General features: G+C 43.2%; 1 protein-coding gene across 5 annotated transcripts in view; it reads left to right on the plus strand.

Annotated features, from left to right (window-relative positions):
* The window catches only part of SGMS1 (sphingomyelin synthase 1), a 263,266-nt gene that overhangs the window by 183,235 nt on the left and 52,306 nt on the right, over positions 1–27,725 (plus strand). The window lies entirely within an intron of this gene.

The following is a 27,725-nucleotide window of genomic DNA, read 5'->3' on the forward strand; positions in this document are numbered from 1 at the left end:
TTGGTAACCACGTGCCACAGTCCATATTAGGCTGTCTTGAAATCTTCTCTGCCATCACAGCTGCAGAAGGTTGTAAACGTTTTTTTATTTTATGTACATGGCTGTCTTACCTGTGTGTATGTCTACTAACCATGCGCATGAAGTACCTGTGGAAGTCAGGAGAGTGCATCAGGTCCCTTGGAACTGGAGGTACAGATGGTTGTGAGCTGTCATGTGGGTGCTGAGAATGGAACTCTGGTCCTTTAAGCAGTAAGTGCCCCTAACCACTGAGCTACCTCTCTAGACTCAGAAGGATATAAAAAGAGAGATGAATGTTTTGTGAGCTGTAGTTTTGACCTGATAGGAAAAGACCAGAAGATAGGGAAGACGTGCTGGGGGTGGGGGGGGGGGTGTGCTCATGTGGGGGTGGGTTGTGCATGGTGGGACAGGGGGATTGCTCATGCTCATCATGTGTGCTCATGATGGGGAGGGAATCCCTAAAGAAAACAAAAGTCACCTGCTCTGTTTAAGTCTGGACCTCACCAGGAAGTGAGTTTGTATGATTGGGAATTGCTCTGCTATTAAAACTACTAGTGCTTGTGGATAAGCAGAATAGTTTTGATTCTCTTTCTCTTCATATGGTTTCTTAACATATTTCCCAGTGTCTTAAGCTGCAAGCAGCATAGCCAGGCAGGGCACATGCAAAGGCATCAGTGTTGTCATCCAAAGTTCAGAGGTACCTACCATGTGACCACTTTTCTTGTATTTTTCTCGTTGTATCAAGCTCCGCGGTCCACTCTGTAGTAGCACGCAGCTAACACGAGTATTGTTTTTACTTAAGAGTGTGGGTTTTGATAGAGGTCAGATGAAGAGTTCCAGTGTTCAGATCCATCTGCTGCCAACATGGAGATGAATCTTTGCAGTTCATTAACTTTCTCAGTACGCAAGCATTTTGTATCATAGGAGGGTGCTCTGTTAACTGTGTTGAAAACAGAGTTCACCACACCAAAGAGAACCAAATTTTATAATCCTCACATACAGGACTTGAACCTGTAAAGGTGGCCAGGGTGAGCAGGGTGAGCACCTCCTCCTCCTCCTCCTCCTCCCTGAAGCAGGGGTAAAATTCACAGCTCGCTCGCCTCATGAATGATGACAAGCTGGGGGTCACAGCAGCCGTGGTGTGAGTGGCATGCCCAATGGGAATGGCCTGGGCACCAGAGCACACAGCTGACACTAGGCATTGTGGATACGTGCAACCCTTGGTTAAGTTAAACTTCAGACCTACCTAGTCCTCCTTGTCATTGGGGAAGAGTCTTACTCTCGGGGACGCCTTCTTACAGGGGTGTAAACCAAGACTTTTGGTAAGTTTAGTCTAGATCTTGTCAAGAAGGGAACATTGAATTTGGAGATTGCTGTGCTATAAAAACTACCAGTGCCTGTGCTTAAGCATTTTGAATCTGTTTGTTGCTGTTGTTTCCTTACTCTCTAAGTAATGAGACAGGCTACTAGTAAATAAACTAAAGTACTAGGGAAATTACAGTTTTAGATGCCATCAGTGAGTGTGCTTTTGAGATTTGATGGGTATGGGTGACTGCTCCAAGTTAGATACTTTCTGACCTCTCATTTTCCTGGACTTGGGACTAGAGATGAGCACGTGCTGCTGCAAAGGCCTCGACATCACCTTCTGCAGTGCTGTCACGCTCCTGAGCCCTGGACTGCCTAACCTAAAAGGATACAGATTTCTTTGCATTTTGAAGGAGGGCATCACCCAGAGGCCAAACATACTCTACACATGGAAGGAGAAAAAGCATTTAAACAAATGGAGCAGTGTGCCTCATGACCTATGTTGTACGGCCAGGTGCATTTTACAGTCTAAGCTTGAGAGCTTGTGTTGTTTAAATACAGGGTATGAGATTACATCCTAACCACCCTCCCAGAATTTCTTTCCCCTTTCCGAAGCTCCCCAAGCTTCCTTTTCCTAGAACATAATTGCTTCCTATCACACTTTTTTTTGGGGGGGGGGGAGTCCCATACTAGGGTCAAGAGGCAGATCATTTACCTACTTCTGACCTTGGGGGGAAAGCTCACTCTGAAAGAAACTGTAAAGTAAGCCTGTAATGAATGGGTCATAGAGAAGCCGCAGAGGGTAAGTGGGGTCCAGTGGGCTGCCGGGTAGCTCTGCAGCTTGCTGCACACAGCTCGGAAGGGTGCTTTCAGTAGAAACAGAGAATTAGAACTTGGAGTCTGAGTAAGAGGACCAAGTTTTAAATTTTTTATTTTATTTTATGCGTATGAATGCTTTGTCTGCATGTATGCCTATGCACCACATGCATGCAGTGCCCAAGGACGCTAGAGGAGGGGTCAGATCCGCTGGAATTAGAGTTAGGGATGGTTGTGAGCTGCTGTGTGTGCGCTGGTAACCAAAACTGGGTCTTCTGGAAGAAAAAGAATGCAATGCTGTTAACTGCCGAACTATGTCTCCAACCCCAGGAGGATGATTTTGAGTGGCCAGTCTGCCCAGTACATAGAGAAAAATGACCCTGCCCTGGGGTGGCACTATTAGGCCTCTGCCAGGCTGACCTGTGGTGGGTGTCCATGTGCTCCGGAGTTCAGATTGCCTACGTACAAAGCCTGACTTGGAGTGTGGGCTTGTTGCTATCCCTCAACACCACAGAGTGTATCTTCGCCTCACCGAGCACCGTGTCTGGCCATGCAGGGAGACTCCATGAACTGTCGTTCCATGCCAACTCCGCATCCTTGTGATTGGAACTTGTCCTCACCAGTCAGCAGGTATCATTGTGACCTACCCTGTCATTTGTAAATCTCAAAGTAGGATGTGCACTTGGCATTTTCACTTCAGTGCTACTTTGACTGTGTTTAGCACAAAAGATTAGGGTCCTACTGTGGCCTGTGGTGAATCCAAGAAGATTCTTCCCTCAAAGCTGAACTGGTTTCACCAGGATCACTTGTCTACCCAGGGAGCACCGTTTCTCAGCACAGGGATGTGATGGGCATCCTACCACTGTCACCTTTCATTGTAGCTTAGAAATACTGAGAAGAAAAGTGAATGTCATTAGGTGCTTATTCACACAGGAAATGTGGGGTTCTGCTCTGTGACTCATGCATGAGTAAAGAAAACGAGCAGCTAACTGCTGTAGTTGCAATTGCAAGGCTACTGAGCTTGCCCTGTCACTTCTCATTTAAATTGTACAAACTTCCAAATAACTAGAGAAATCCCTGATCAAAGCAGTTCATGACTAACAATTTACAGGATTTTTAGCATGGCTTTTTGTGCTGCTACACATTCTCAGAAGTTTATGAGATATACTTTTGTTTGATTCTCAGGATAATAGTTTGGACCCAGGATCTTGAGTGTTTTGGTTCCCGGGGGCTGTGGTAATTTTTTTTTTTTTTGAGTCAGGGTTTCCCTGTGTGTTAGCCTTGGCTGTCCTGGACTCGCTTAGTAGACCAGGCTGGCCTCGAACTCGCAGTAATTCGCCTGCCTCTACTTCCCGGGTGTTGGGATTAAAGGTATGGGCCATGATGCCCAGCTGGCTGTGGTACTTTTAAAGTTCCTATAAACTCTATATTCCCACTGCTCTACTGAACTGGTCTCTTGCAGTTAACTTGTTAATTATTATTTTTATATGTTGTATATTGTCTTTTTGAGACAGGGTCTTTCTGCATATCCTAGGCTGGCCTAGAACAAACAGTGTAGTCCAGACTGGCTTTACACTTCAGCCTCTCAAGTGCTGCGATTGCATCCATGAGCTAAGGCCATTGTGAATGACTTCTAAGGCTGTTGAGCAGCTTGACAATCATCAAGCCAGAGGCCTAAGAGAGACATTTCTTAAAGCGTTAGCATGTGCTCTAAGGAGTGACTACTCAGCTGAGTATTAAGAATCGGATGCATTTGCCATATATCCACGTGAAAGCCAGAGACAGGGAGGTAAGTGTTTCTTAACAGAGAACCAACAAAGAGAACAAATGCCCGCTCATAACTTGAGCTGGGTTGGGACTCACAGACATGTGCCCTGTGAATTTCTAGGGCCGTAAGACTCCAGGAGATCCTCTTGAGAAAGAGCTAAGGGGTGGAGTGGGGTATTTGCACAGGGACTAGGCAGGCGTGAGTCCCCCTGGATTGAAGGAAAAAGCAAAACAAAACAAGCACTCTGTCACTGCTTCCCTGAGATTGTTGTCTCCCCTTATTAGGTCTGGCTTCTCACAATTCCCTGCTATGTGGTTCCAGGCTGTCACTGTGCCCAGACTCATTCTCTGAAGAACTTAACAAGGTCATCTGACTAAGTCGTGTGCCTGCATAGGGTGGTAGGCACATGCTCTTAGCTAGCACTGTGCCATCCTCTGGCTAAATAAGGGAGTCTCTTTTCTTAGTGAGGTTTTCTGTTTAGCTAAGCGGTTGCGGGAAGATGAGTTCAGCCTTTAAAGAACATAGATGTTACCAAGGTTTAAGAATGAAGTGTACCTTGTAGGTTTATATAAACAGAACCCAAATATAGCCAATATAGAGAACAGCCACCAGGGACTCAAAGGGAGAGATTACCCCCACCTCCCATCCCCCACCCCCACCCCCCACAGCTGAGCTCTAGGTCTTGATCCATACTTCACTGGGGAGGATGTGGTGTTGGCACACTACATGGCCAAGAAAGTAATATGGTGCCTTGCTAGTAGAATTACTACAAACCTGTTTTCAGACCTTATTGCAAATATTTACTTAGAAGGGTCACAGAGAGCTATTCAGAAGGAAACGTCACTCATCCAGGAGGCATTTGCTCCAACACTGTTGGAGGCAGTCTGCTGTGTGAGGGCCCTAGAGCCAGGAAGTGTAGCATCTTGCTCCACGCCTGTCTCTGGTGCCATCTGCTCACAAAACTCAAACCAACATTATGCCAGCCTACGAATGAAAAGCAAAAACAAAACCACACAGGTCCCAGACTGGAATTTGCCAGTTAAGAGGAAAGGGTGAATTTGTGTCTGAGAGGCAATAGATCAATAACTGGCACAGGAGCAGCCGTCCCTTCTTCCCAGGATTCGGGGTTCTCCTCTGGTCAGCCTGGCAGTTGTTTCACACTTCTTAAAATGTCTGTGTTTATTCCTGGCGTGTCCCTGTGGTGACTCAATACTAAGGGCCGATTGAAGATTAGATTTCTTTTTCTTGTTTGCCTCCTAAGCCATGGGAAGCATTTGGAGCAGCTTTTATCAAGTGTCACATGGCCCGATGACATTTCACATGTCTTGCCTAGTGCCTGTTGAAGGTGCATAGCGCAACCGAAGCTTCAGTTGCCTGTGAAACCAACTGGGGATTTTACTCTCTCAGAGGAGTTTGATAATACACTCCAGGGTTCTGATTTTACTCATGCGAGGTAGGTGTTCTGTGTGTTTCTTACTGCTATGATGAGCCTTCCAGGACAGCTTAGAAAGACCCCCTCCTCCCTCCAAAGCTTTGAACTGCAAGGGTTCTTTGTGGCCTCTTGCTTCGTAGCAGTGCAGTGTGCAAGTCACATTCTGTTTGATATATCAGATGTACTCAGCCTTAACCTTGACGCCAAGTTGTCCTGTCTTCTCTGCTGTGCTCCCTTTTCTCTGCTTCTGTCCTCCCTTCTCTTGTTATATTATCTTAACCCTGTAACACTCCTGAAGGAACTTACATTCATTAGATGAATTTAGGGGAGGTTCAGACAGTTTAAGGCTTGTTAGGCATTCTTTTTAAGTTTCCTGTTTATATTTAAACTAGATTTTGTTTTCTAACAGTATAAAACAGAGTAGATAGTTAACCATAATCTTACATTCTGGTTACCATGATAACATCAAAAAATAAAAGCACAACATGTTTGTGGTTAGTGCACAAACTTACCCAAGGCTACAGATGAGATTATAGGTTGTTATCAAATGTGTTGGTATGCTTGTGGGCTTTTTTTTTTTTCCAGAAAAGGAGTATTTGTGGCATAACACCATTTCCTCTTAATAAAAATGTTACATTTTATCTGTAAGTCTAGTTAAGCTTTCTATGGTTACAGTATTTTGGAGATCTTGCCTATCCACATATAGAAATCTTGGCTTTTGGCTGTAGTGATGGGATGGTATTTCAGCGTAATTAATTTCACCTTCGTCTCCTTCTAGGCTTTTTAATAGTTGTCAGATTATGCCTATGTGCATGCTCAGCTATTGGAGTGGCTGTATTCTGCCCTATGTGGAAGCCTCACTGCTTGACTTGTTCATTAAAGTCTTATTAGTGGGATTTCTAGATCAGAGGTTAAATACACATTAACCCTACTAAATAAACATTGCCAAAATGGGTTCCACAAAAGACGCTAACTTTTATTTGAAACCAAACTTTCATTCTTAATTTTTGTTTATGATAGGTGTGTGTGTGTGTGTGTGTGTGTGTGTGTGTTTGAGACAGGGTCTTACTGTATAGTCCTGGCTGGCCTGAAACTTGCTATGTTGACCAGGCTGGCCTCAAACTCAGAGAGACCTGCCTGACAGCCACAGTGCAGTGATGATGTATGCATGGGTGTTTGCAGTAATCAAATTGAAGCCTTTAACATGGTCAGCCTGTAGATGTTTATCCTTCCATCCTGTAAGAACATTCTAAACTCTTTCATAGCTATTTTCTATTCGGTGCACTATTGTTAACCAAAGTTGCATCTTTCTGCACCCCAACCCTGTAAGTCACACAGCATTTGCTGTGCTGGCACAGTAAGCTACAAGTATTGTCCATTTTCTTTCTTTCTTTTTTTTTTTTTCTCCTTAATTTAGGCCAGGACTTAGGCTCTTTTTACTCCTTTTTGTTCATTTGGTTTTATTTCTATAATCTGGTGTGCTTTGCTTTGTGTTCTTTTCTTTTCTTTTCCTCATTTCCCTTTTTCATTTCCATGAACATTTGTATTTCTGTTACAGTGACTTACATGCGCACATTTTAAATATAAAAAAATTAGTTTTAATATTCATACCATGCATTTTGCCTTTCTGAAGGCTTTTTGTTTTCACTAAAACCACTGCATTTATTGTAGTATAAGTAATGTTAAACAAACTTTTTTAAAAATCAAAGGAGACATTTTAAGCATGAAAAAATAGTTTTACTTAATATACATTACATGCATTTTGGCTTTCTTCAGGCTTTTTGTTTTTATTAAAATCATCACCTTTATTATAGTGTAAGGAATAGTAAACTTACTGTTAAAAAAACTGAAATTTAAAAAAATATGAGAATGATGCTAGCTAAGAAAAGTTGACTGTACCTTGTGCTGTTTGGGGGTTTGACTAGTAATTGCTCAGGGCTACAGGAGGGCTTCTACACAGTCAATCCTGTGTTTACAAAGGCCTGTAGCATCCCATGTACCAGGACTCTTTATACAGAGTGGGCGCTCATCACTGAAGCCCTTCCCCTCACTTGTGTTGACCCTCGGCACTCTGGGCAGTGAGCTTTGACTATCTTTGCCTATCAGCGTCAGAATGTGGTCCCCTGTGAGATCATCCGGGCAGTCAGAAGCTGTAGGCCATTCTCACTTCTGTATCCTCAGCACGGAGACTTGTGCCTGCTTCATGAAATGTGGTATATTGAGTGGATTCCGGTGACTGGAAAGAATAAGAGGTGCAGGGCAAAGGTGGGCAAGAATAGAAAGCCTGAATGAAGAGTTATTTGGAGATCTCACAAATACGCCCCTAGAGCGTGCAACCTCTCCCTTACCTGCTGTCTTAAGTCCTAGTCAGTCAGTGTCTAGACGTCTGGGGTGGGCTCCCGGAAAATGATAGCATATTTATCTCACACCTGCAGAAACCGAATATATGAACCGCTTGCTTACATCCAGCGTCAACTGACCCTCTTCTCTCCAAGTTCACGCAAGCACCCTCCAGACAGCTAGTGAAATAATCACGTCTGCTCTCTTGTGCGTCCTCTTAGAAAAGGCATTGTACGTTAAAGAAAAAAGAAAAATCTGACTCTAATGGATTTCTCTCCAGATTCCTTCAAGGAACAAACTTAAAAGGATTCTAATTAATAAAAATCTAATATAAAATGTGTTGTTGCATTTTATGTAAAGTAAGTTTTAGTCTAAATCCCAGGAAAATAGTAGGTTAGTTCTTTACTAATCACACATCTCCTAAGCAGATTTTAAATATTTTTGACAGCTCAAAAATCTATATTTATAGCCATGCCATGATGCAGTTCTTCCTTGGTTTGGCATATTGTGTTTTCTTAAGTGCTAATGACCTGATTTCTTGTAGGATCCTGGCCCCTTCTCTCTGTGTCTGGTCTGTGATGAGTGAACAGCTTTGTTCCTTACAGTTTTCAGAAGGAGGCCATCAGCTCATTAATTGGTAAATTAATATTTACCAAAACAAAAGGCCACAATTGCAAAAATAGATTGAGTTTTTCTGAAAGCCGATGCTGTGAGAGGCTGGTTTTTGCTGCTTCTGCTGTTGAGTGACATTGAGCTTGGCAGAACTGACTGGATACGGGAGCCCTGGAGAGCAGCCTTGGTTACGCAGAATGGCCATGGCGTGTGTTGCTGTGCTGTTTGTTAAACGCACAGGACAGCTTAGGGAGACTGTGGATAATTAAGCTTCTGACCAGACAATTTTGCTCCATTTTGGTGATGGCAGTCCTCTATTCTAAACAGCATATGGACGTGAAAGATAAAATAGAGATAATAGATGTGCCCTGACAAGGGAAGGCTCACAAATGCCTTCTCATGTCCGACTGTTTTGTACCACTTTGATCCAAAAGATGATCTTATTCATCAAGTTGACTAAATAAGGTGAACAGGAATTCACTTGAGCATTTGTCTTTGACATTTTGCACAAGATGATAAATGAATATAGCAATGGAATCTACCTTTTTTTTTTTTTAAAGAGTTTCTGGGATTTGTTATTCTAAAACAGGTCTGAGGGTAAGTAACCGCCTTTGTGGAAAATCAGCTGTCCTTGGAGAAGTGGAGCAAATGAAAACAGAATTGTGGTACCAGTTGTGGCAAATGTGAAAATGTAGAAATTGACAGGAGCTTTTGTGAGTCATGTCTGGTTATCGCTCAGGAAAAAAAAAATCACTACAGCAAATATATCATCCATTTCCTTACAGGTTTGTAGGGCTGGTGAGGTGGCTTATGGGTAAACTGCTTGCAAAATAAGCATGAAGACCTGAGAGTGGATCCCTACTGCTATCTAAAAGCCAGGTCCCCTGTCATCTTGCACTTGGAGATGGGGACAGAAGGACCTTCCTTGGGAGCTCTCTGGCCAGGCGGCTTAGCCAAAATGGTGAGCTCCGGGTTCAGCAGAGACACTGTCTGAAAAATAAGGATGAGGAAGTGACCTTGGGCTCCACCTAGACCTACTCAATGATGTTTGCGGAGATTAAGATAAATATTTTTTCACTTGTCTAAGTTTAAAGTGCCTCAATTTAGAGCAGTTTGCCTTTCAGTGAGGTAGAAAACAAGTTTCCCCCACTGCTGTCCCAAATGTCAGATAATTGACCCTGGTTTATGTATGTGTGTTTCTAGGTGAGGCCAGAAGTCCCATTGAGGTCAATTATTAGGTGTAAGTGTTTGTAACACAGCTTTTGTGTTCCAGGAGTCCTCACCATTGGTCAGATCAAACGTGTTAATTATTGTCATCAGGAGGCAGCTCAGTTGCTGGGCAGCAGCATTAGGACTTGGTCACAACACATTGAGCTGCGCCTCTAGGGAGCTTCCTGCCCAGGCACCCTCTGGCCTTAGTGTGGCTCATAGGGAGTTTGATTACATCAGCATTGGCCATAAGGTAGAATCCAAAGACATTTGTTATTTCCCAGTATATTCTACTAAACACTGACAACGAATGCACTTGGGATAGAATAAGTCAGTGTCTATAGATTTATACTGAACTCATTTTCTCCTCATAAAATTATGCTTTTCATGTCATGTTTTTACTGATACGATGGTAGAGTTCATGCTACGTTCCATAGTAGGTGTCTTTTCTATGCAGCGTTCTTTCTCTTTATGGCTTTGGTGCTGTTACCGTCTATTAACAAAGGCTACTGTAGTTCAGAGTGGTTGAGAAATTTGTTCCAGAACTTAAGGCAAGTAAATAGAAGAGTCAAGACTGAAGTCAAGATCACTTGGTTCCAGAGTCTCATGGCCTCTGTACTTAACCACCGTCTCCCGTAGGAAAGCAAGGACAGCTACATTGAACAGACAGGAAACCTATATAAAGCACTCTGGAAGTACCACCAGCAATAGCAGCTCTTTTATCAGTGTGATGCCCATATTCCTTCATTGAACTGTGTTAGTCAGTCGTCCCTTCTATCTGCGTCTACTTCCAAGGGATAGTCATGTTGAATAATTTGATACCTATCTTTCCAAATATATATGCAATTGATAAATATATGTTCATATATATGTATATATATTTATAGTCTGTGTACACTTGTCATGTATTCTACTCTATAGTCATTGTTTGCCTACGCATTTTTATTTACTATATCTCCTGAACATACTTCCCTTTGTGTGTGTGTCACTGGGTGTAATATAACACAGTGTTTTATTATTTCACATGGACCTTTTGTGGAACGGCAAGATTTCTTTCAATGTGTCACTCACCTTGATTTATTTTGCTAAAGTACTAACTACTCCTCAGATTATTAGAAAGTACAAAGAAAATAAATGTACTGCCCCCCCCTCTGCATTACTTCCTTTCCTTTTCCCTCTTTTCGTAGAGAACGGAATGAGTGCTGATTTTCAAGCAATATACTACCCCAAAAAGCAAGAACTTGCTAGAATGTGGCTCTGAGAACTAATAGTAAAGCTCTCTTGGTCAGAACAACCCAAACCTGTTTCTGATGTGAAGTATTTACTTCAAATTACTTAGAAAAGTTGCACAACTCCTCTGTACTCAACTCTGTAGTATTGTAAATGAGTACTTGTAAAGAATATGTATTTATGTATATCAGTGTTTGCCTGCATGTATGTATGTGCAGCACATGTGTGCTTGGTGCTGTGGAGGCCAAAAGAGGACATGAAATCCCCTGGAGCTGTAGATGTAGGTTTGTGGGCTCTTGTTGGGGTGCTGAGAACAAAACCTGGGTTCTCTGCAAGAGCAGCAAGTGCTCTTCACCATCGAGCTATCTCTGTCCTTACAATTCTCTAATTATTACTTTATAGCTATTACAAACCGTTTTGGATTAAAGGCTAATCAATGTGTGTTTGTGAAGGCGATTGGAGATCTTCTCATGTCACTGTCTCACCTTTCCATACCTGGAGGCGTGACCAGGCTTCCAAAGCTTCTGAGGGGCCTGCGAGCTTGTGTGGCCCTGCCTAGACGCTGATTTTCCTTGGACTGCTTTGGGATTTCTCTTCACAGTGCACTTATATTTATTTTTAATTGCCACTTTAAGTGAGTAATTACCACTTTCCAAAGACCTGAAGTTAAGGGAGAGTAGAGAAATAACCAAACAAGCCCTTGTGCCTATTTTATTACTGAGAGAAAAAAAGAATCAACGGGTGATTACATTTTGAGTGCTCCAGGAGCACGCCCGAGAGGAGTGTAGACCTTCAGTAATGATGGCTTTCTCATACGCGCCTTTGAGGCTGCTGCTTTGCAAGCCACTGAGGAATGGGGAGACAGCTACTCTTTGAGTATTAATTTTTTGGTTTTAGCTTTATTTTATTTTATTTATTCTGTTGTTGTTTTGTTTGTTTGTTTTTGTTTTTCAAGACAAGGTTTCTCTACGTTATCTTGGCTGTCCTGGACTCACTTTGCAGACCAGGCTGGCCTCAAACACACAGTGATCCGCCTTCCTCAGCCTCCGGAGTGCTAGAATAAAAGGCGTGCGCCACCATGCCCAGTGGTTTTAGCTTTATTTTTATTTGTTTATGTGGGTATTTTACTTGCATGTATGTCTTGCCCCACCTGTGTGCAATGCCCATCGAGTCACTGGATCTCCAGGACTGGAATTGTAGATGGTTATGAGTCTTTTTGTTGGTGTTGGGACTCAAACTCTGCTCCTTTGAAAAAGCAGACAGCGCTCTTAATCACTGAACCGTCTCTCTAGACTTTTAAAACTATTTTCATTCACTTTTTAAAAGAGACTCTTGGGGTGTAGACACTAAGGGAAGGAAGGCATGAGAAAGAGAACCCTTTGGAGAGCAGGCGCACTCCACGTGAGGAGTTGCTGTGGTGGGTTGAATAAGAAGGCCCCCCAGGCTCGTAGATCTAACTACCTGGTCACCAGGGAGTGGCACTATTTGAGATGATTAGGGTGTAGCCTTGTTGAGGGAAGTGTGGCAGTGGAGGGGGGCTTGGAGATTTCAGAAGCCCCAGCCAGGCCCAGCGGCTCTCTCGTGCTGCTGCCTTGTGATCTGGATGTAGAGCTCTCAGCTCCTTCTCAACCCCGATGTCTGTCTGCATTCCTTCCACCATATTTTCTGCCATTTTGGAAGAATTGATGTAGTCATGGTGTCTCTTCCCAGCATTAGAACACCGACTAAGACACTTGGCTAGTACAAGTGGTAGTAGTTTTCTGAGCGTGAGCCGTGTCTGGGTTGTACTCCATGCCTGTAGCACTCCACCTGTGGCATCTTGTGAGGCAGGTGTGTAGCACTCCACCTGTGGCATCTTGTGAGGCAGGTGTGGCCCACTACCACCTGTGGCATCTTGTGAGGCAGGTGTGGCCCACTACCACCTGTGGCATCTTGTGAGGCAGATGTGTAGCACTCCACCTGTGGCATCTTGTGAGGCAGATGTGTAGCACTCCACCTGTGGCATCTTGTGAGGCAGGTGTGTAGCACTCCACCTGTGGCATCTTGTGAGGCAGATGTGTAGCACTCCACCTGTGGTATCTTGTGAGGCAGGTATGTAGCACTCCACCTGTAGCATCTTGTGAGGCAGGTGTGGCCCACTACCACCTGTGGCATCTTGTGAGGCAGGTGTGGTCCACTACCACCTGTGGCATCTTGTGAGGCAGGTGTGGTCCACTACCACCTGTGGCATCTTGTGAGGTAGGTGTGGCGTACTGCTCTGTAGCTTTAGAGACAAAGAAAAATACTCAGAGAAGTATATTAATTCGCCAGAGTCACAGTGAGATTTGGGTGTAGCTTTTTCTGCTTCCTAATTCACTTTCCTTAAGACCGACTTGCTCATTGCTTTTCCTAGCTCCAGAATATCACTCTTTCCACAGACCAGAAGTTTTCTCCTTTGCTTTGTATGTTCTTGACCTGTAGAGCACTTCAGAGGCTGAGCACAGGGCTTCTGTAGAACAAGCGTTGTGGAGAGGAGAAACATGTAGTGCTGCCAGTCAGTCTTTGCTGTGCTCTGTTCAGCTCGTAGCTGACAGGTTCCAGACTTAAAAGGGATTGCATACATGGAGTTCTTACACATACATTTGAGAACTCATACACAAATATATGAACAAAATATTTTTTAAAGAAAGGCAGAAAATGCAGTGGGAAAGAAACTAGACCTTGGTTGTATTCATCTCTGCAGCGAAGTTGAGATCCACAGTTGAAGGATCAATCAGTTAAGGCTGAAAATAAAGTTATATCTATCCCAAACATTAGAAATAATGCGGGGAATAATCAAGGTACATTATTACATTTACCTTAACCCATGCAGCCAGCTCACTGGCCCCAATTATGCAAAAATAAATAACTCTAAAAAATCACAAAGCATTTGGCTTTTTTTTTTTTTTGCTCCATACATAGTATCGTGGGACTTTAACTGAACTGTACTCTGATTTGTACTGGTTACAGTCATCCTGGGACCACACCCAAATGTGTCACCAGCAGCATCCTGTTCTTAATGCTTGAAAGTGCTACCAGCACATTGAAGCCTTCAGAAGCAGCCCACTGCCTAGTTCCTGGAGATTCTTAAGTCACTTTCCCTTCTAGGATATTGAAGTCGTCTCAAATATTGGCAGCATTTTTCTGTCACCGGATTACCCTTATCCAGCCCCACTAAAACAGTCTATTTAATTTTATAGGATTAACAACTCATTTTCCCCTTCACACTTGCATTTCATTAGCTGATAATGTAATTAAATCCCCTAATAGCAAAGACAAGTCTAACCTGTGTGAGCAGGTTTGGAAGCAAGTACAACTGTGACTTGGTAAACATTGCCCAACAATGTGGGAAAGGCATTGCCAGGCTTAAGTCATCTAAGGCTAATGACAGTGAGTGGTGGCTTAGTCATCGGCTTGTATTCCTATAGATTGCGAGAGCGGGATTAATCCAGACTGAAGACTATGGAGAAACTGAAGAGTTAGGCACACCTGAGCTATAGTCGCTTAATAGCTGCTCTGGAGGCCCCAACAACTTCGCTTGATTTTACTCTGGATTGTGAATTAGATCATAAGTGTGAAGGGTACTGTCCTGGCTAGTTTTATGTCAACTTGACACAAGCTAGAGTCATCTGAAAGGAGGGAACCCCAATTGAGAAAATGCCTCCATTAGATCCAGCTGTAAGGCATTTTCTTAATTAGTGATTGATGAGGGGGGAGGGGCAGTGTGGCCCATCCTAGCCCTGGACTGGTGGTGCTGAGGTCTATAAGAAAACAGGCTGAGCAAGCCAGTAAGCAACACTCCTCCAGGGCCTCTTTATCAGCTTCTGCCTCCAGTTTCCAGCCCTGTTTGACTTCCTGTCCTGGCTTCCTTCAGTGTAATCAAATAAATCCTTTCCTCTCCAACTTGCTTTTTGTCATGGTGTTTCATTGGAACACTAGAAACTCTTAAGACAGAAATTGGTACCAGCGTAGCGGAGTGTTGCTGTGACAGCCCTGACCCTGTTCTGGGGAGGAGTGTGGAAGGTCATTGGAATTTTAAGGCTAGAAAAGCCATCGAGTGTTGAGAACTCAGTGGTGTATTCTGAAGAAGCTTGAAGGATAAGAATGTTAGAGCAGTGCAGATGATGGCGCGCTGGCTTGTGAAGTTTCAGAGGGGCCGTTTGCGTGCAGCGTCTGTGGTGGCTGGCCAGCTGAAGCAGAAGAATCCACTGTGATAACCAGCAGCCGGAACCACTAAAGGAGAACTTGTGCTGTGCCAGGAAAGGCACTGATGGTAACAGACACCCACTGTTTCCTGGTGCTGTAATGAAATACCTAGAGCAGGCTGCTCTGTAAGCATTTACTTCCCAGCTTGGAAGGCTGGAAAGCCCATCAGTTAGGCATCTGCTGCGGCGGGCCTGATGGTGAGCGCCTTGAGGAATGAGGAACCTGTGCAAGCTGAAGCGTTCCCGTGGCCACACAATAAACTAGAGCGGGATTGGTATGGCTTTTCCCTTAGACAAACTCAGTCTGTGGATCCAGTGATCCAGTCACTTTGGATCAAACATAGAACTCTCAGGACCTCAAGGACCTCCCTATATGTTATACCCTTTAAAAGTCCACGACCCTTGCCAACATCACAGCAGGGACCGAACTCCCAATACATAAAACCATGTGTGGCAGATTAGTGCCATGAAAGGGTTCGGTTTTGTTTGGGGTGGGGCTCGAGTCACCAGCACATAGGTTTATGTAGAGAGATGCAAAGAGTTTCTTCTCATCCCAGAGCTTGTAATCTCTGGACAGTGGGGTAAGTGTCTTACATGTGTGCTAACTCAGGGCCCACCAGTTTCCACTAAGCTCTTTGTAAGTAGTCTGTGCAGATTAACTAGAGGGCTGAATTCGGGCTATACCGGTTTGTCATGGGGCTTAACTTTAAGAGACAATCACAGTCATTGAACATCACCATTTTAATCTCTTCATTAAGCATTCATATCTGATTGGTTGCTAAAAATTTGTTGCTGACAAGGCAAAGAATTATGTAGAATGGATCTTAAAAATGGATTAAAACAAAAGGAATAGATCACTATGAAAAAGTATGTTCATCTTCCTAATGCACATTCATTTAGCATAACCTCAGATTTTATTTGATTTGGTTTCCATTTTATAATGTCTGGTTCCAGCATTTGTACAAACCTGTTGAAAGAGTACAAAGCCACAGCCTTTGGGAAGATCCACAGTATGGATAGCTATGAACCATTGAGTGGAGTTTCCAAGTGGGTGTGATTCTGCCTTGTCGTGTGCCATAACATATGATTCAGAATGCATATGGAGTTTTAGCATGGAGCCATCCTTTATGCCATCCAGGAATCTGAATCCCCTGAAGTAGGAATCCATGGGGCTACTAAGTGAGGGTGAGCTGTAGGTTCAGACCCTTCAGCCATCAACATTGGGTCTTTATGTACAATCTGTTGACTAGATTTGGCTCACCAGATGGTGGGGAGGGGGGTCCTGATGGCCAAAGCAAAATGAAGAACCTCACAAGATGCACCTTATCTAAGAGATGGGCACCACTTAGTTTTTAAGCAAAACAGATTTCTCTTATACTCCAAGAAGAAAAGATGTCAGAAGGGGTTGGAAACTATCTTCTCCTTCAGCAGAGCTTTGCGTCACATGCAACTTCCCTGTCCTTTTGTAGTATCTAGAGATGGCTGTCTCTCCAAACATTTGAGGAATGAGGACCTCACTCCACGCAGATGGGCTGAGCACAGGGTCCCATCTAAGAAGATCAAAGGAGACCTCATTTGGGGATGAGAACTTTAGCATTTCACCAGAAAAGTCTTGGTTGCTTGTGCCAACATAGAGATACTTTTTCTTACTGTGTGGCTAGGCACAATGGTGCACACCTGTAACCCCAGAACTTGGGAGGCTGAGACAGAGGCTAGTGGATCTCTGTGAGTTTGAGGCCAGCCTGGTCTACAAAAGTGAGTCCAAGACAGCCAGGGTTGTTACACAGAGAAACCCTTTCTCAAAAACTAACATCAACCACCCCCCCAAAAAACAAAACAAAATAAAATTACTGTGTGTTTATACACTGTGCTTCTGAGTATAGGCATGCCCATGCAAATGGTTAGAGGACAACTTGAAAGACAGTCTCTTCCTTTTTCCTTCTTGCTTTTGGTTTTTCGAGACAGGGTCTCTAATCTAGTCTAGGTTGTCCTGGGACTCTATAGACCAGGCTGCCCTGGAACTGTCTAGACCAGATCTATAGACCAGGCTGACCTCAAACTCAGAGATCCGCCTGCATCTGCCTCCCACATGTTGGGATTAAAGGTCTGTGCTACAATCACCTGGCCATTTCTCTCTTTTTATCCTGGGGATCTTGGGGATCAAACTCAGGTTGCTGGGCTTGGTGGTATATGCCTTTATCCTTTGAGCTATCTTGAGCCCTCCCATATAGTTTACTGAGACTGTCTTTGGAGGTTTTGAGGGCCAGCTGTCAGTAAAAGGGTCAATGGCCTCGGATAGCTCTACTGATTGGCCTCAGAATTCAGAGCCTTGATCAAGCCTGCTGATAAACTAGGTGACAGGTCAGTGACCTAATGAAATGGAATTTCTAAAAATACTGTCTCCTTCCTGGTCTGCCTCCTTATCCATCATTGTGGTATTTCCTGGCTGCCCTGTAACTATACAAAAAGTAAGAAGAAAGTGTAGATTGGATAAGAAAACACCAATTAAAGACTTGGTGTGAACTCGCTTGTCAGATGGTGTGTGGCACTTGTGCCTTGTGGCTTTATATTTTCAGCATGACACAAGGCATTCTTGCATGTTGAGTTTGGTCTTTTCACCTCTCTTTTCACTATTGTCTGACTTGTTTGGCTTTTTTTGTTCCTTTTTTTTTTTTTTGGTTGGTTGGTTTTTTTAGTTTGAGGAAGTAGATGTGTGTGAAAGTTGGTCTGAGCAACACTGATGAGGTGAAGTGTGGGTATACTTCCAGAGTTGGGACTCGCTTTGATCAAAGGTTGTGTGACTGAGTAAGCTATATCTATTATTTTTAATCAAAATGAGTGTATGACAGATAAATTTCCAATATTCCTGGTTAAAATCATTCTTTAAGAATTTTAATGCTCTGTGGTATAGCAGGGGACCAATAGAACCCAAAAGAGTGGAAATAACCGATATGATGGCAATTTTTAAATGTAGGGTAGTAAAATAAATCTGATAACTTTATTATTCAGTATTGTCACCAACTTTCTGTGACTCCTGCTCTCTCTCCTGTTTGTCCCTCCTCAGTCTGAAGAAGGAGGCAGTAGTTCAAAACAGATCTTCGATAATAGGCTGTCTCACCCTCGCACTTTACTCCTGTGTTTCCTGCTTAGTTATTTACCTTTTGTCTGTTGATGTTTCCTTTTCTTTAATTCTGAAATGTGCCTGGACTATGTGCTGGTCATGTTAACAAAGTGTGCTTTCTGCCACCCTTATCCTGTGATTGCTTCAGGATAGACTGGTCTCCTGATGAAGACCTTTGTGAGTATAGACTCTGGGTGTGACCTCCTCACATTATGAAGTTAGGTGGAAAGCAGGTACCTATTATATGGTCATTATTTTTTAAGCTCATAAAGAAATCATGGCTTAAGATAATAAGACTACATCAGTGGCTTTCAACCTTCCTCATGCTGTGACCCTTTAATACAGTTCCTCATGTTGTTTTGACCCCCAACTATCAAATTATTTCCATTGATACTTCATAACTATAATTTTGCTATTGTTATGAATCTTGTGTTTTTCAGTGGTCTTAGGTGACCCTTAGGTGACCTTAGGTGAAAGGGTCATTTGACCCTCAGAGAGATTGCCACCCACAGGCTGAGAATTGCTGTTCTAAATGGACATCACTAGATCCATTTTGGTTTTCTAACTTCATAGAAAGAAAGCTGTGTTTTCTTGTTATTCAATTTTTACAGGCTGGTCTTGAATTTCCTGTGTAGCCCAGGCTAACATCAACCTCACAGCAGTCTCTCAACTGCTGAGATTTCATTTTAGAGCATCACAATCTATCAGAAAATTATTCATCTTACAAGTTCATTATTTACCAGTTTACTATCTATCCCCTGCCACAATGATGATGTATGCAGTATTCCAACTTTTAAAAGATGTCTCTATATATTTCTTATTCTGGTCTCATTAGTAGCTGGGCAAGAATGGAAAGTGTTAAAATAAGATCCTTGTAAGTTAGGGAACAGCAGGAGCTGCAGGGACCTAAGTAGGCTGCCTTGATTTAATTCTCTGTCCCCTGCCTAGACATTGTTCCCTGGAATGTGCTTTGGGAAGTATTTGGAAATTGGAATGTGCTGTTTCCTCTGTATTTTATGCTTGCTGTGTCTGATATTGGGGAAATTCACAGCCCTTGACGAGGGTCTAGAGTGGCTCAGGGAAGCCTGAGAGTGGGAGGAGCGCTGTCAGTGGGAGGAGCGCTGCCTGTGGGAGGAGCGCTGTCAGTGGGAGGAGCGCTGTCTGTGGGAGGAGCACTGCCTGTGGGAGGAGCGCTGTCAGTGGGAGGAGCGCTCTCTGGGAGGAGCGCTGTCAGTGGGAGGAGCGCTGCCTGTGGGAGGAGCGCTGTCAGTGGGAGGAGCGCTGTCAGTGGAAGGAGTGCTGTCTGTGGGAGGAGCGCTGCCTGTGGGAGGAGCGCTGCCTGTGGGAGGAGCGCTGTCAGTGGGAGGAGCGCTGTCTGTGGGAGGAGCACAGTCAGTGGGAAGAGCGCTGTCTGTGGCAGGAGCACTGTCTGTGGCAGAGAGCAGAAGTCCAGCTTCTGCCTCATATGCTTAATGTGCCTTCAAGTTTTCCAAGCTCTAATTATCCAGCTGTTTGTCAAAGAAAAAACTAGGGTAATCTGAGAGATGTGATGCTGGTTCTTGACTGTCTGATCTAGCTCATCTGGGCCCTACCCACTCATGTCAGTCCCTGAGGCAACAAGATCATGGTGGCCGGGACTTGTGCCAGAAGGCCACTTAATCACATCATGATGGATATGGGGGAGAAGACAGGAGGCATAGCTAATATCTCTCCAAAGATGCCCACTCTAGTGACCTACTTCTTCTAGGTAGGCCCTACTTTGGAACTTTCTAGACACCCCTCCCCCCAATAGCTAGATAATATGCATTCAAATTATGAGCACATGCAGAAGGTTCCAGGTCAAACAACCATACCACTCCCTCTAGCATTTCTTTATTTTGGATCATCTGTGAAAATAAAAGTTTCCTAAAAAGTAATAGTAACATGTGATGTTATAGAACAGCATTAAATTCTAGTCATGGTGGCTTTCCATGGTTTTATACATCCTCGTCTTTACAGTCACACCTAGCATTGTTTTTATAGGACGCTGAAGAGGAGAGGATGGGAGAATATAAAACAGACATTCCTGTTGGTGGCAGGAATTGGTAGAAAGGTCTTTAGACCCAAGACTACCTAATTCCAAATCTTTCATCTCACCTCTGATTTTCCATAACCATAGATGTAGAAATCATACTTCCAGTTAAAAAGTTCTACATGGGGTCAAGATGAATGTCATAGACCAGGAACACGGCAGTTGGCCAGCATGCATCACGTGGTAGGTTAACTGGGCAGGACAAATTTTATTTCTGGGTTCTCTAGGCTGAGTGCATGTCCCCAGTGGATTTGGGAGAAAACTTGAGGGACCAACTGAGAGAGGTTCTACAGAACACTGCTGTTTTAAAGACCTGCTCAGGTCATGAGACCCAAGGAAAGAAAGAGGAACGTGCATAGAGAGAGTAAGGAGATACAAAATTAACTATTCACGGGGACAGGGTGGGGAGTATAGAGGAGCTAGTCAAATTGAAAGAACATGGGTTGTATTGCTGAGACTCTAACTTTCAGTTCCTGGCTTTAGTCATTGCACCATGGTTCTCTTAGGTTGACACAAAGCTAATGAGGGGTGGACCTCAGTTTCTTATACTGTACCTGCAACTTTAAGAACCTAAATGACAATGGAAAATGATGGAAATTCCTCTGGGAGATCATGTAACTTACTTTTAGGATGAGGTAACAAAAATCTCAACTGTGAGACAGCTTAACTGAGGTCCTACAAAATGGTAGGCACCGGGGAAGGTGAGTCCCAGTCCACTGTGTCTGGTGTAAAAAAATACCATAAACAGGAAAAATGTCTGACCATCCTCGGGGTTGGAAAGAAGTTGAAGGCTAGCTCAGGGGCCAGTGAGTGCAGTGTCTTCCTCTGAGGCTGTTAGCACCAGGCCCTTTTGTGGTAGAAGGGACAAGGGTACTCCTGGGTCTTGTTTTTGTAAGGACATTAGTCCCATCTGTGAGGGCTGTATCCTGATGATATAATCACCCCCCAAAAGCCCCACCTCCTTACAGCTCACCTCAAGATATAAATGGAAAGGGATTTCAATAGTCATGTACTGCCAGGTTGGCCACTAATGCCTTTAAGGCCATCCCATGTCTAAATATAAACATGTTATAAAAATGAGCCAAATTCCATGCCCATTAGATAGTTTTTATTTTATATTGGAAAAAATGGTATCTTTGAAGCCAGAGGAAAGCATAAATATATTAAGACGTGGTTTGCTAAGTATTCAGTATCTTGTGTATATAAATAGAGCAATATCCAGAGAACACTGTGCTGAGCTAATTGTGACAGTCCTGTGACGCACACACTGCTCTTTGGAGTTTAAACCAAACAGGTATACTTTTACCTAGGAAAATAAAACCTTGTTGTTAGAAACTGTTATTTCCTCAAATAATGTTTACATTCCAGTCAGATTTCCCTTCTGGTTGGCACTGTTACATAGTTGAATTCAAAGCACAGGGGAAGATGCCATCTCCTATTCTCTCAATGGATAGTTGGCTTGAGGAAGGGCATGGGTGTTTAAGATGTTAGGCCAAAAAGGCTGGACGTTTACAAGCAAATTCTATATAAATTGTGAAAGCCTGACAAGTAGAACTACAACAGAAATACGTTTTAACTTTGTGAAAGGTGAAATAGGTATTTTGCCTTTGTCTCTCTAAGCAATGGAATGATAGTTCTGGCATCTCTGTGCATTGGACTTGTAAAAGAGAGCTACCTTACTCATTTCCTGAGCCTTCTTGGCTTCAACAGGGCAGCCCAATTACCTAAAATCTTTGCCGAGATAACTCAGCAGTATTATAAAATACATTTAAAAATTTCAGTGTCTATTGGGACAAATGTTTTTTATGATGAATCTTTGTCTCTTTATTGATGATTTCTGTGGTTAATAATTGCGTTTCCAGATTTTGACCTTAAGCAGGGCTTGATGGCAAATACTTCTAATTCTTTTGATTAATCCTTCTAATCCTAACCTGTGAGGTTGAGACAGTTTATGGGGGTGGGGGTGGGGGGGGGTTGGGGGGATGGTGGAGAGTGATGGGGTGGGGCAGAGTCAGGGGGGGGGGTCTCATACTGAAACCCAGCCTGGGCTTCATAGTGGGTCCTTCCCCCTCCCTCTGCCCCACACACAGAAAAGAATACAAAAGAAAGGAAAGGAAAAGCGAAGAAAGGAAAGGAGAGGAAGTTGACCTTTGACTCTGATTTGCGGGTATTCTGTGTTTCATAGAGACACAGAGTGCTCTTTGCCAAGATGTTGTGTAATAGCTTGCTGGGGCACTCCATTTAATAACGTGATTCCTGGGAGCATTTGATAGAACTGGGTGGCTCAGGAAGCCCAGAGTGACAAGCCTGTGCACTTTAGCTTGGGAAAGCCGGGCTACTTCAGGGGTTGTTTTTGAGAAGTGTAACTCAGATCTGTTTGCTAAATTTAGTTTGTCAACTCATTGGGCCCTTCCTCTCACTTGGCACCTATCATACAAGATGTGTGCAGAGCCTTCTGGAGGGAAGAGGACGATGATGTGCACTTGGGTCATTAGTTGTATTGGGGGGGGGGAGGCACCTACCTTTAGGACATCTATTTTTATAGCCTTTTTGGAATGTTAAAGTAATGTGTTTGTTATAATAAATTTTGAGCTGTGAAAAGATGCAGAATAAAGTCAGCAGGGATACTAGCAATGTGGAGCATAGACTCAACTCCTTACTTCCCTGTACGTGCCTGTCTGCGCTATGGTACCACAAAAGCAGGATCATGCAGGCATGATGACGGTGCACGCCTTTAATCCTAGTACTTGGGAGGCAAAGGGTAGAGCGTCTCTGTGAGTTTGAGGTCAGCCTGGATGACGTCGTAGCAAGCTCCCGGCCAGTGTTAACCCCTAATCATTTCCCAGGAATGCAACTTGTATATAAGAGGGTTAAACTCCAGTTCCAAAACTAGACCATTTCCCAAGACCAGCTGGTGCCAACTGGAACCTCCAGGTCAGAAGTCATACATGATCCCAAAATGTATGTGAGTGTACATACACAGTCCAACTGTCTGATTTTATCTTGTCATTTCAACTTTAGTTGAATCAGGAAAGTTTTTCGAAAAGGAAAATGAAAATAAAAACGACCAAATTACCTTCTCCTTTTGTCTTCGACTATAGCGTGGGAAAGCTGGGGGGTGAAGGGATGGGGGATGTAGGGGGAGGTGGAGGGATGGGGGATCTATGGGGAGATGGAGGGATGGGGGAACTGGAGGGTGAAAGGATGGAGGGTGATGCCTAAAGCACTACTGTCTTCTTGATCACACAACAGAGGGATGCTAAGCCCAGCCAACTGGGAATCTCCTTCTTCCCTGAACCACCTGTCTCTCGACTCCATCACCCTCTGATCGCAGTAAGGGAAATAGTAGGCAAGGCCATGGGTGAAGCAGGCAATCGCCCCTTGGTGAGCTATGTGTGTCACCACAGAGCCTGCCCTGGCCTACCGTGGAGGGATTGTTTTCTTTTTGCTTGGCTCATTTGCTGGTTATAGTTCATTTTACAAAGAAAACACTTTTCTTTAGCGGTGAAATAAAACTTTTTACCTCACCCCTCTAGCCTAGCCTCCGCTTTTTGGCTGCAGGCCAAACCCAAGGCCTTGTGCTTTCTACGCAAGTGTCTCCCATGGAGTTAAGTCGCCCAACCCCATATTGCAGCATTTTTTAACATGTGCCATTTAGCAGTAACTGCTTTCTCACTTCTCTAACAGAATACCTGACAGAGACAATAAAAGAGGAAGGGGGACTCCAGACTAGGATGTGACACAGAAGAATTACCCCGCCAGTTGCTGCTTCCCCTACGGGCATTGGTGTCTAAAAGGTGGCACAGTGGGGACCAGGTGTTTAAACACAGGAGCCTATGGAGACCACGGCCCATGCATAGCATAGCAGGGGGAGTGAATTTCCATTTGTATGCAAACCATTCATCATCTCAAACTGAAAACTGTTCAGAAAATGAGGGAAAATGGGTCCTTAATGCCGAAAGCAATTTAACCTGAAGTAAACTGGAAACAGTAATGGAAGAAACACAAAAAGTCACCATCACTGTTGCTTCTTTGTTTTCTGCCCACTGTCTCACTGAAGAAGGAGAGACTAGGTGGTTTTTATTTTTGCAAGAAGCTCCCAGCAGCACCTGCAGTGCTTTCTCGCATTCGGAACATTTTCCCCGGAGTGGTCTTGCAAACAGTGTTCTCAGTTGGTAGCTCCTACACTGAAAAACTGAGTTTTAGTGTTTTAGTTGTGTGCCGTGTGTCTGTATATAGAAGCCAGAAGTCAGTGTCAACTGTTTCTTGTAACCTCTCTCCACCCTGTTTTTGAGACAGAGTCTGTGACTAAACTTGAAACTTATGCACAGCACTGGGAATAGTCAGCACCATTGGCTATGTCACACTTTTTTTTTCCCCTGAGTGCTGACGGTTCAAACTCCTTCTGCTTGTGTGGCAAACATGTGCCCAACTGAGCCATCCGCACAATGTCTCGTTCTTAAATTCTCAGTTAAATATTTGTCTCTGGGTGCATTCATTTTAATATGAAGAACCAGTACGCTCACCACCTTGAACAAGGCTTATAGTAAATAGTAGCGTTAATAAGTAAATCTTAGCATTGAAGGGAGGTGGCCCATTCATGCATGTATGTATGGGCACTGGGTTATGAATGCTCTCTGAGCAATTCATTCCTCAGGCCAGCTCAGGCTCTGATAGTGTCTAGTTGGGGGCATGCAGTGAGTAGGTGACAACAGGAAGGTTTCTACACTGAGTCTCATGACTTGAGAGGAACCTCAGAAACACAGGCGGACTAAGAAATCAGGCCTCTTTCTAACGTGGGTTTTAAAAGAACCTGCTACAGATCAGGCAGGCCATGTCAGCTGATGGCTGAGTCTTAGTTAACTATGTTTATGACATTAGGAAAGGATTTTCTTGTTGTTTGTGCTTTGTTTTTTTCACAAAAAGGTTTCCACTTTGTGGCCCCGGCTGTCCTAGAACTCACTCTGTAGACCAGGTTAGCACACATCTGCTTGCCTCTGCCTCCCTGGCATTATTAAAGATGTGTGCCACCACAGCCAGCAAGGGAGGCTTGTTGTTGTTGTTGTTGTTGTTGTTGTTGTTGTCGTCGTCGTCGTCCTCCTCCTCCTCCTCCTTCTTCCTCTCCTTCTTTTCTTTTTCCTTCTTCCTTAGTCTCCATATCTGGGACAGGTCCAGAAAGGTATGTCTGTGGTAGGTATTAGCTGCTGTGTCTTTTTGAGGAGCACTGGGGTGTTGGCACTTAGGAAAGCCTCAGGGCCCAGGAGTGAAGAGGTTCTGCCCTGGACTGGCAGCGACAGTGCCTGCTGTGGTCTTGGGGAAGGCATTTGCTCACCATCTTCCTTGATGCCCTGCCAAGACTGCTGGTATTAACAGGGTTGAGTCAGTGCCTTAGCAGTGTAGGTTTCCAGGAAGACAAGGAATTCCAAGAAGACAGGCTGTGGTAAGTCCATGGCAGCCTTGGCACTGTTCCAGGTGGCCACTTACATTTAAGGAGACAGATCACCCTGGGCTTGAATTCTTGGCTAATTCTTGTTCTGTTTTTTCCTGTTTCTCTTTTCCTCCTATACTCCAATCCTTACTTTTTTCAAAGAATAGAGTGGTATGTAGTTGTGACATATAAATCATGTGTAAAAAAGTAGAATTCTGTGTTCTCTCCTGTTGTGTACCCCTCTTTCTACATAGAATCTCTATGTTTGTGGACATGTGTGCATATATAAATGTAAGTATATATGTCCACTTATCTGTGATAAGGAACTATATCTTTTTTCAATTTTTTATTAAATATTTTTACATACATATTTATGTTATTACACATATACACAATAAACTACCTAAAATAAGACGAACCATGAAACAATCAGGAATTATGTATGTTACATTCATAGTGTTTTGGTTATTTGTATTTGGAAGCCTTGAAGAAAACATCTTTCCTATCTTGGAGTCTAAAATTCTGAATGTAAATCAATATCTGTCATATCTCATCATTACCAATTTAAAACACCTAACTAAACCTAAAAACATCTTAACCCATAAAAACAACTAAGGTTAATTTAAAAATGAAACTATCTGGTCTTCAACACCATCGTAGAGACTTGAGAAGGAATAAAATTAATTACCTGAGCATACAGGGAGTGCAGGTTAGCAGCTTTCCAAATGAGAAAATGACAGAGACAGTTTGCTGCCTGAACAGTCACCTAAAAGTCTCTATAATGTTAGAGCATCATCTTCAGCCTTCTGGCCCAATATATCTGACATATTTGTGAGACAGGAACTATTAACGGCTTGCTTACACTGTGATGGCAGAGTTTAGCCATCAACTCTGCCTGTATCCAAGCTTGCCCTTTTTTAGGCAGAATTCTATCTATGGTAGAAACGAGGACATTTTGCTCAGTGGCTTCTTTGCCACATTTGAAGCCATCTTCATAAGGAGGTTTTTTGATGCTCTTTGAAGTAGTCTGGGTGTTGCCAGGAATTAACCTGTCTCATTGTAAACATATCTTTGAAATAATAAAAACATCTTTAAATGTCATATTCTGTATGTCTCTGAGGTTTTTGAATATCTTATCTATGTTACCTTATCTTTTTATAGAATCATATCTATCTGTTACACCTAGGATATATATTCTTGTGATAAAAATAAACTAATAATTGATATGACAATGATTTGATCAACTAACAACTTGTATAACTTACTTATCCTAACAGCCTGCACTGGCACTTTCAAAGTATTAGAAGTAAACCTTGTATTATAATTGAGTTGTATGGGTACAGTGCCACATATTAGAGTAGAAATATAATGTGTGTGAAGAATAATCTTACATTTGAATTTAATACCACTGTATCTAAAATTAAACTTATTTTGCATCTATATACAAAATTCTATACCAGTGAATTAAAAATAACCTTGCGAGTAACAATTAAGGCACTAGGATGAGGACTCTAATTAAACCTGGAATTTCTCAGCATTTAGAAACTGGACCACAAGTGCTATTCCTAGCTTGTTTAGCCACTTTCCCCAATTTTATTTGGGCCCCTAAAAAGGTATTATTCATCCCAAATCAGACAGAAAAACTTTATGCGAACAATGCCCCATTTCCCCTAAGGGGGATTAGGTAGGTTTTTGTTTGCTTTCTTGGGTGATGGATGTTTATGTTCATTGGGAGTTTGGTTATAAGTTATTATTGGTCTTATTTAGAGAGAAAACAAGGTTGGGCTCAGGGATGTCTCTCCTTTTCTTTATCTTTCATTCTTAGGTTTGGAGAATAGAGGTTGAATATAAAGAAGGGGGAATATAGAAATATGTAGAGATGATAGGACAAAAAGTAGATTAGCGAATCTACTCCTCACCTTAAGGAACTACATCTTAAAATGAACCCTGTGACATGTTGCTGTCTGCAAGACACTCTGCATTCATTAACATGTTTGGAGTTACCTGACAAAGGTGTCCCTTCTGTTGCTGGACCACAGAGAGGATGTGGTACTTGAGGAAAATCCTCTCCTAAAAATAGAGCAGCCATTTGGTACAGTGCTGCATGCTTGTAATCCCAGCACTCAGGAGGCAGAGGCAGGCAGATCTCTGA

Source organism: Acomys minous, assembly GCF_964271855.1.
Source record: "Acomys minous genome assembly, chromosome: 2".
NCBI classification, from domain to species: Eukaryota; Metazoa; Chordata; class Mammalia; order Rodentia; family Muridae; genus Acomys; species Acomys minous.